This window comes from Suncus etruscus, chromosome 4 (assembly GCF_024139225.1).
Source record: "Suncus etruscus isolate mSunEtr1 chromosome 4, mSunEtr1.pri.cur, whole genome shotgun sequence".
NCBI lineage: Eukaryota > Metazoa > Chordata > Mammalia > Eulipotyphla > Soricidae > Suncus > Suncus etruscus.
In genome coordinates this window covers 73,136,594-73,147,133 of record NC_064851.1, presented here as the reverse complement: position 1 = coordinate 73,147,133, position 10,540 = coordinate 73,136,594, and the positions used below count along the sequence as shown (strand labels likewise).

General features: G+C 31.9%; 1 non-coding gene across 1 annotated transcript; it reads right to left on the bottom strand.

Moving 5' to 3' along the window:
- Positions 1–332: 332 nt before the first annotated feature.
- Positions 333–439, bottom strand: LOC126007492 (U6 spliceosomal RNA). Its single transcript, XR_007495057.1, has one exon. It is a non-coding gene; the product is annotated as a U6 spliceosomal RNA (small nuclear RNA).
- Between the last annotated feature and the right edge of the window lie 10,101 nt (positions 440–10,540).

Below are 10,540 nucleotides of genomic sequence, written 5' to 3'. Positions count from 1 at the left end.
CTATAACATGACCAATGATCTTGAAATCCAAAGTACTTATTGTAGTATGCATTCTATGGATCTCTGTTGTAATATGTGTCTATATTCTGATAAATATATATATATATATGTCTGATATTCTGAACCATACCTTTCTTGTCTTTGAAAAACACCATATTGTCAATACAAATATAAATGTCCTTTTATCATTTTATTTAAAATTTGGAATTAATAGATTTTTGTATTTATATACAATATTTTATGGATATGTTTTTATTTTATCATTTTAACTTTATTTTAAAATATTTCCTTAAAACCTTTATTGATATTATTACCTATTTTATTTTATTTTTTTAAATATGGATCACTTCACAAATTTGCATGTCATCCTTGTGCATTGGCCCTGCTAATCTTACCTGTATCATTCCAATTTTAGTATATGTGCTGCCGAAGCGAGTACGGTATTGTTACTTATTTTAAAAATCATAGTCTTATGTTCTTTTAATAGCATCATTAGTCAGTAGTGAACTCTAAGGAAGAATACTAAAATAAATGGTATCTAGGTTTTCTTCTTTTTTGTGCTTTGATTTGTTTTTATTTTAGGACCTTGGTTATTGTGTGGTTGTTGTCTTTATTTCTGTGGTGCTTTTCAAGTTCTTTGTTTTATTTTTTTTTAAAAATTTAGTATTGTTGTTATGTTTTTCTTTCTTTTTCCCTTTCTCCTCTTAAATTGATATGTATAGCCTCTAGAAGGACTCATCCCATTTTTTCTTGTTTGATTTTTGCCACATTTATGTATTTATGTATGTATGTATTTATTTATGTATGTATGTATGTATTTATTTATTTCCTTCAAACAGGACCACATAACTTGAAACATCTTGTTCCGCCTCACAAATTGAGGGAGAAATAATGGAGGTTACCAAGACCAGACAGTCATATGAACATTAAGTAGAAATAAAAAATGATCAGACTTAAACACCAAATCTAAAGCCAATGACAACAGAATCGATAACCAATCTACAACATGCTAGACACAGAAGGGACTACTTATACCAGCACCCTAGGGGGGTAAGTTAGTGGGATATGGGATGCATATTGGGAAGAGGGGTGGAGGGAGGACAACATTGGAGGTGGGAATGCCCCTGATTCAATGTCGTTATGTAACTAAAATATTACTGTGAAAGATTTGTAATCCACTTTGGTCAAAATAAAAATAAAAAAAAACATAATAAAAAGAAATGGTGACTAGCCTTTTCTCAGAGAAAATATTTGTAACATCCTCCAATATTTAAATAAGAATAACAAGAAATATAATATTAGTCAACATAAATAGTTTCATATATTTCATCATTATACATACTAGATTTTATCTCAAATTTAATTATTATACTAAATCACAGTTAATATTCAGTTTTAATATTTTATACCTTATAAATTGACTTTTGTATAGTAATTAATTTAGCATCCACTTTTAGAACCATGTCCCAATATGTGACTTTATAACATTTAATAATAGTGGTTCTGCTATCTCACATGAAAAATATTTTTGTTGAACCTAACTTTTCTATTAAAATTTCAAACTGACTAATGTTTTCCAAAATATTTGCTTCTTTCTCCTGCTTGTGTGGGAATAATCCAGTAGTCAGAGTCAGTCTTTGAGCAGGGAAAATAGTAGGATGGACCAGGCACTTCCCTTGCAACCAGTCAGCCTTTGATATCCCATTTGTTCTCTGAGCACAGCCATGAGAGATCCATGATTCTTTGAGCAAAGATCCAGGACTAAATCCTGGACACCATTGGCTGTAGATACCCGAAAATGAAATAAAAGAAACTTTATTTCATAATAAAATATTTTACTTGATAAAAGTAAAAAATACTCTATACTATAAACACTAATAATAGACAGTAAGGCTTCTATAAAACATATGGAGCTATATTTAAACAGCTTCCATAACTTCTTTTCCATTTTGCTGGCCTTATTCTTTCTGAGCCCTGACTGATTACAAACCATTGTCATTAGGCCATTTATGTCCCACTAACTATATCTAAGGTCAAAGTGAGATCACATGAAGTTTCTTCATATGACTTGCATTGGTTTTCTGAAGTTTCTGTAATAGTACCTAGGCTAAGTTAAACTATTAGCATTAATAATGTCATCAATAGTATATTTGAGTCTTTACATGTACTTGTTTAAACATTAACACTCACGAATATCTACTACAATGTAGAAAATTATTTATTTGCATATTATAAAAAAATCCAGAGCCATTGATAACCTAGCTATACAGTTTAAATCACATTAAAACTTACTAGTGACTTGGTGATCTGTAATTACACTAATATTTTAAATGAAGATGGGACCTAGGTACCCAATGATTTATTTATAATATAACTAAATTGAATACTAAATTTTGATACTTGCAGATATCTATGAGCTAATAAATCTTGTTTAATGAAGGCCACATTTAATGAATAGAAACTGTTGTCTAGTTAACTTGGTTGTTAAGCACATAGAGATAATGGTATTGTTGTTGACTATTGCTTAACAGATGACTTGTTTTATATTGTTTATGCACCCAAGACAATGTGCATAAATATTCAAAGAGGGGTAATTCATCCGGAATTTATCCTCATAGTTATAAAGCACAGATTTGATCATCACTTCCATGGTTACAGAGTACATGATAATTTTAAGAGTTCCAGGAAATTCTACTTTATTATGATCATACAATTCTTGCCTAATAAAGACTTTGTTTAGATTGTGGCAGTAAAATTATGTATATTAGGTTAAATTTTTATAATATAAAACTCTTATTCATTAATGTATTATAAAAACTTGAAAAAATTATAACAGCTATCAATTGATCTACTGTAATACTCATGATTAAAAAACAGAACATTGTTAATATCCTAGAGAAGGACCAGTAATAGAAAAGGGTCATAAAATTTTTGCTGTATGTTCCAGAAGCACCACCTTCAGTCAGATTATTATATTATAAAATGAATTCCAAAAGACTAAAGAGATAATACAGGGATTAAGGTGCTTTTCTTGCATGGAGTATGAGCACAGAGCTAATAAGACCAGAACATTGTTGAGTAATACCCCAAAGACAATCCAAATTTAAAACTCAAAGTGTATTTATATAATATTTTATATGTTATAAATATATATAATAAATTAGAAATACATTATATATATTTATATAAATATATGTACATACAAGTTATATTTATAAGTTACAGATTATTTTATCAATTTATTTTAAATTTTTTTGTAAACATTTTGACTTATAATACTGTTGATATGTTTTAGGTATACAATATCCAGAGTACCTGAATCTCTCCATTTCATCTCAGGTTTTCTCATTCTCTCCACCTCACTATAAACTCAACTCTACAGTTCATTCAAAATCTGTTATGTCTGGCAGCCTTTAATTACCTTCCCATAAATACACGTAGGTTTATTGAGGTAAATTTATTTACAAAAATGCAAATATTTTTAAGCATTAAGAATACAGCATGCCAAACCATACTTAGCAACAAAGTGCCAATATTGTTTGCCTGGCAGAACACTGGATTCTTTGTGACTATAACACTATCTCTCAATAAACTCAGTTTTGAAATAGTGTTTATGATTTTCTTTTCACTGGACATTGCCAGTTCCTTTGTTTTTTCCCTTTATTTAAAGAAAGTGCATTACATTGATGACATATTTGACCAAAATAGATTTTTTCTAGATAAATGAAAAGAAGTTATCTATAAAAGAATAGAAAGAAAAAAGAAAAATGAAGAGAAGAAATTCTAAAAAGAAAGAAAAATTAAAAAGTACAGTGGAAAGAAAATTTGTGAAAATCATTGTATCTTCAATGAAGTGATGGATACAATGCAATGGTGTAATAAGCCCTTGTTAGTTGGCTATTCTGTTATATTGGTGTTTTCTACAGGTATGACAGCATCAAACAAATGAAGTCGTCCTGGAATTCAAAGCACTATTAATGAAACTGTGGCTTTTATGGGCATATTCTCAGCTGCCAGGACTCTCCAAAAAAGAAGGAAGAGGGGTCTTCGCACTTGCTATAATGAAGCCCTAGTGATATCATTCCAAATATCTTAAATACTGTTGTACTTGAGTTTGGTTAAGTTGGTCTACAAAGAGAATTATAGAGGAGTGATGAGGCATGGCCACAGCAAAGCTTGATTATGAATGATGGATGCAGCGGGAATGGCTTCAGCAGGGTGGATGCTTGGACTTCCCTCTCCTCCCAAGATTTCCAGCTTTCTGTTGTGTAACACATATATCCATGTATTTTTGTGGTTTGGTTTACATCTCTTTTAAAAAAAAGAGTGAGAGGCCATAGTGGTGGAGCAAGCCGTAGGATGTCTGCCTTGCACGAGCTAGGAAAGCCCGTAGTTCGATTCCCCAGTGCCCCATATGGTCCCCCAAGCCAGGAGTGATTTCTGAGGCATAGCCATGAGTAACCCCTGAACATCACCGGGTGTGGCCCAAAAAAACAAAACAAAACAAAAAAAGAGTGAGTCTATGGAGCTGGTCTTATGCTACCAGAGTGACTCCCTTGCTTGTTTCTTTATAAAACTAATATAAGTGATATTATCTAATATTTTTTCTTTCTTCTACTTGATTTGCTTAGTGTACTTACTGTCCAATATCTTAGTAGAATGCTGTTATGTGTATGCATTCATCCTAGTGCATCCGGGTTCTTTTTCTATTGTTGTACATATTGCTGCGGTGACTATATATGTATACATTTTTTGATTAAGTAATTGCGTTCTTTTCATTCTAGAAGTCGAATTGATTCATCAGAAGTTAGATCTGTTTTTAATTGGGAACAAATTTTTCTTAATATTTTAATAGATATTAAATTAGTTTATATTCTTACCTATAGTGAAGTTTTTTTTTTCAAAACTCTGCCTTTTTTTTTTATTTTTGTCTGTCTTTAAAATAAAGGCCAGTTTTTCCCAGTGTGATTTGATATCTCTTTGCCATTTTTGTTTGTGTTAATCTGATGATTAATAACAAAGAGGACCTTTTTTTTCATTTGCTAATTGTTTATCTGCATGCCCTTTATGTGGAAATTTATTCAGCACTACTTTTTTTTTTCAGAATTGGTTTCTTACTGTGTATTGAGTAATTTTCAGATCTTGCAAAATATTTCTTTCCAGAAGTATGGTGTGTCAATATTTTTTAATATTCAGTAGGATGTTTATGTATAGTAATGGTAGTTTTGTTCACAGTGTTTACACATTTTAGTTTTATATAACCCTGTGAATTCATTTCTTTTTTTCTAGCCTATGGATTCATATCATCAAATATACAATTTATTTTTGCCTAATAAATAAGTCTTGAATTTTATGTTGAAGTTGACTTTATCCCTAGTATGTGAACAATCAATTTCATTTTTTGCATGTCGTGAGCCAATTTTCCAATACCATTTAAGGAAGAGAGAATATTTGGGACAATTCCACTCCTTCCATACTTTGAAAATATTAGATGGCTATAACTTTTTAAGATTTGGTAGTATTTACTAGTAAAATCATTGGAACCTGGTTCTTGTGTGTTTTTTCTTTATCCATTAGAATTTCTCCATATTAAGATCAATCTAAAGATTGGAGTTGTGTCTGTCTTAAAGCAGGCCTGAATAGTGATGAAGCTAGATAGATCTAGGCAATGGCTAGATAGAGTTCATGGTCTCAAGTGCTTAATAACATTTGTCACACTGAGGTTTTCAAGATTACTAAAAGTTCTGAATTTGGATACACTGGAAGCAATGGGAGTTTTAACGTTAAGTGCACATGGATAGTATCCTGTGGTGCAAGGTTGTCATTATGTGGCCAGGTTTTCATCCTGAGGTGAAGTGTCCTTGGGATGCAACTAAACATTCAAAATCAGAAGGCTCAGGTTCACTTATCTGTTACAAAATATCAGAACTGCCCAGTGAACTGGAGTTTAGAGTTGACAGTGTTGAAATACTTTTGTAACCAAGAATGTGCAGTCAGTTCCAAATTTTTGTAATCCTGGGGATACAAATTGCTAAACAAGATTGTAAGTTTCTGTGGAGGGCAGAAAAAGCAAACTTCTTTATATTTGGGCAGAGTTAAAGTTCTACTAGTTGTGCCAGTTCATAATGCCAAGTGATAATTATGCATCGTCTTCCAGAACATCTGAGAATATCTGTGGTTTTAGATTTTGTGCTACATTCCCCGTGTTAACAAATTCTGAGACCTAGAAAAGCACCAAGTTTAAAAAGGCCCTAACTGCCAAGGAGAGGTCTTTTTTTTTTTTTTTTTTTTTTAAATAGCTATCTACTTTTTTAGGAACTTTTTCTGTAGTCGCAGAGAGAATGTTGAAAAAGTAGCACCTGTATGAAAAGATGCTTGATAAAATAACCTGTACTCACAGGCATTAGGGTGCTGAAAAAAACCTTGGTTGCCTGTCCATGAGGCATTGGGGAAAATAAAGGGATATGGTATAAATATTATTTGAGACATAACTTAGCTGACATTTTAATAATTATTCAGACAAACAAACACACCCTATGAGAAACATTTGCTTAGATATAACTATTTTTATTTAGTCTTTAAGAAAATGACTCACCCTGAAATCTAACTTTGCTTATAGCCTATGTGCAGTCATAGTAAGGGTTAACATTTCAGGCCCCAGTTGAGTATGCATAAAACCAAAACAATTCTGAACTGACTTTGCTACTGAGAAACTACTGATAGCAAGAAGCAACCGCAAAGGTGAAACTATCCTGTGTCAGAAAGATACCTTGAACAAGTTGCCCCTTTGCCTTTTTTTAGTAAATTAGTCTTGAGATTTGTCAAGAAATTGAACATAAATATTCCACTTTTTGCTTTGAATAAACAAAACAGAATTTGAACCCAACTTGACTCTTTGGTTTCTGATTTCTATTCACTGACCCCCGGTACACACATTTCAAGGTACCCTAGAAGATTCCTTTGTGTCAAGACTAATCGGTCTGTGAGAATTATGAATCTCTAAGAGGCATCTATGAACCAAGATTGGAGGACCTGACTGGCCAACAGGAGGTAAATGTCACCAATGCCTAGAATCCCAAGGGCTGTCATACTTCTAGTCAAGTAAACCAGTATATGAGAGGGGAAGTCATCTGGGGATCCAATTTTAAGAGACCAGCCTCTCATTGAATAGTCTTTGGAGACTGAACAGAATTACAGCAAACAATGGGATCCCTATTTATTGACTATAATTTGAAGAGTCCCCATGTTCTCTTCGATATAGTTGTCTAGTTCTCAGACAAATATATGTTGGAAGGGCTTAAGTTAGTCATAGGATTAAACAATTCTTTTTTAGCCCCTAGCAAATCAAATAGGCATGAATGGAGCCCAACCCTAGAATTTACCCTCAATTCTGTTGTTCTGATGTGGTGTTCACAAGCAAAGCTGAGAAATGTGATCAAAATTATACTTTTTGGTTAACTCTGTCATCTTTATATCCTTTCTTTTCCTCTATGCTGTATTAGTGCTATAATTATAATAATCAAAGTCATGAATTTGGGATAACTAGCACTGTTCTCCAGCACCTTAAAAATCTCTTCCTCAGGGCATCTTGTGTTCGTACTTATTTGCCTAGTTTTTATTTTGTTCTGTCTTTTTATTGTAAACACATCTCTGTGTTTATTTTATCCAGTGCTCTCCTTCTGTCCTTGGCTGTTAATGTTTTCTATGTTGTGGTTGTAAATTAATTCAAGTTTACTGTATTTGCCGGCGTATAAGACGACTGGGCGTATAAGACGACCCCCTAATTTTGCAGTTAAAACATAGGTTTAGGCCTATATTCGCTGTATCAGACAGAACGTTCCTGTGCTGCAACTATATGTACCACAGTGAGCCAATCACAACAAGCAAAAGTTCAAAGGTTATACTGTAATAGACTTCCTCCCTGACTCTGGCCAATCTGAGCAGGCTTTTTACAGTGTAGATTCAGGTCCAGAACATTGTCTGATTTGCATGCATAAAAAGCCTGCTTGGATTGGCTGAGTTTGAAAGGCGGTTCGAGCAGTCTTGCAGTGATTGGTGCAGGATCGAGTTGGAAAATACCGTTTTGTGGCAATATTCAGACAATTTTCATTTAGCGGCAAATTGAAACATTGTTTGGGATATACTTGGCGTATAAGATGACCCCCGATTTTTGGTTGACTTTTTTTTTGTTTCAAAAGTCGTCTTATATGCCGGAAAATATGGTATATAGATTTTTGCAGTGATCTCAGCAAAAGCCAGTGTAATTTCTCCCAATTTGAACATTTTGAGGATCCAACTTGCTTTCTAAATTTTTTAAAGTATATAAATCCAAGATAATAATTTGTATGTGTTTATAGTGACGACTGCTATATTTTAAAAATAAAATGTTTATTTTGAATTTTTATTTCTGTTTTGGATGTAGAGAACTATATTCAGAAGTTTTCAGAAACTATTTCTGGCTCTCTGCTCAGAGTGACACCTGCCAACACTTGAAAATTTATAATGCAGTTTGAGGGATTGAACCAGGGTTGACTGCACACAACCAAACAGCTTACCCTCCTTATTATCTCTCCAGCTCAAGAATACAGATTAGAGAAAGTTAATTAAATGGCTCAAATGCTGGTGGTAGGCTTGACAAACAATCTCATTTGTAAAATACCAAAAAAATTTGTTTGAGTATCTAAAATATGTTGTCTTAACATAAAATAAAATTAAAACGACAGGGAAATTAAGGCAGAGAAGGGGTCACTATGACAATGTTAGTTGGAACTGATCATTCTGGACAGAAATAAGGTGCTAATAGGGGATAAAGTTATATGAATGATACATACCCCTTCAAAAAGAGAAAATAAGAAGAAAAACAAGTAAAACATCTGCCAGGAGGCAAGCAGGGAAAGGGAGAGATGGGGATATAGTGGGAAAATGGAAGCAAAGGGGGTAAAAAGAGAAAAACAGGGAACATTGGTGGCAAGAAACTTGCACTGCTAAAAGGTAGCATACAGTGCATAACTGAAGCTCAGTAGAACACTTTTGTAACCACAGTGCTTAAATAAATAAATAAAAAGAAGAAATAATAAAGACACACACAAATCTCAAATTTGCTACAATGGTGAAATTGTTTTATAGCAGTATGTAGAAAAATATAAATGTCAAATTAAGTTAAAATATTAAAGTATATTATGCATATAAAATCTTAAATATGTGGAGGAGAGTATATTTTAATTATACAAATGTATAAATTTTAAAAATCTATTAAAATTATGCATTCATTAAAATCTTAAATTATCTAATCAATAATACAGAATAAACAACCCACTGTTTTGCATTAGTATATTTTTCAAATAACTCAAGGGACTTATTTCAACATGGTTAGAAAATGGCTCAATTATTTGATTCATTGTATTTTCCTACATAAATGAACTATGAAAAACAATTTTTATTATATTTGCAACAGAAGAGTCACATCAAAAGGTTCAAAATGTTTTACTTTACCACTTACTATTATTAATCTAAAAATAGTACCCCTCAGTCTTTTTCTTCTTTTTTGTTGATTTGTCTTCTTTAGATTTAAATAAAGCTTCCAAAGAGTTACACGAAAGAAAATAAAACAAATAAGATATACTGCTATTTCTGTAATGGAAGATTTTCTTTTTAAAAAAGTTGAAACAGAACACTGATATTTTTATAAGAAAATATAGCAATTGATGAAGCTGCCCTTAAATGTTTGTATTTATAAATGCTTTAGATAGCTATTTTCTTAGTTGACTCATGTTCATATTTAATACAATGTGCACTAACTTTCTGGTCCAGAGAGTTTATTTTAAGAAAGAGAAAATAAAAAATTTCAGGAAGCAGACAACCTACTAGTAGGTAGATGTCAAAATACAGGTAATTGGAGCTTGGAGCTGTTTTTCATCTTTTCTTACTTCCATTATTATTATTTTGGGTGGATGATATCTTTATAATCACAACAGCAAGAAAAATTTATATGTGTTTAGAAGATATAACTATTGTCCATATATAATATTGACTATAATAAGAAAATGAAAATTAAAATATTTTTCTGCTAATAATATAAATGTTAAATTTCATTTCTTTCTCATAGATATAATTCCATTATCATTGATTAATATAAATATTAATTATGTTGACTGTAATGGCATGTAAGGTTATTGTTATTTATACTATTACATTTTCTATATAGGATTGAATATTATTTTTTATTTTCTATTCTTTTCTTTTTTATTTGTTTATTTACTTGTTTGTTATTTGGCCACACCTGGGTGTGGTCAGGGATTACTCCTGGCTGTGTATGCTGGGAATTGAACATGGGTCAGACGCATTCAAAGTAAACACTCTCCCCACTCTGCTATCATTCCAGTCCCTGAATATTAATTTTCTACTGATTAATTTACATATATGCTTTAGGTGTACATTCTTCTACAATTTTAGTTTGAAAAAACTTTTCAAAGTGATATTTCAACTTAGAAAACACTGAGTGTTCTTATATTTGAGAATTTAGATGATAGAACACCCCTCA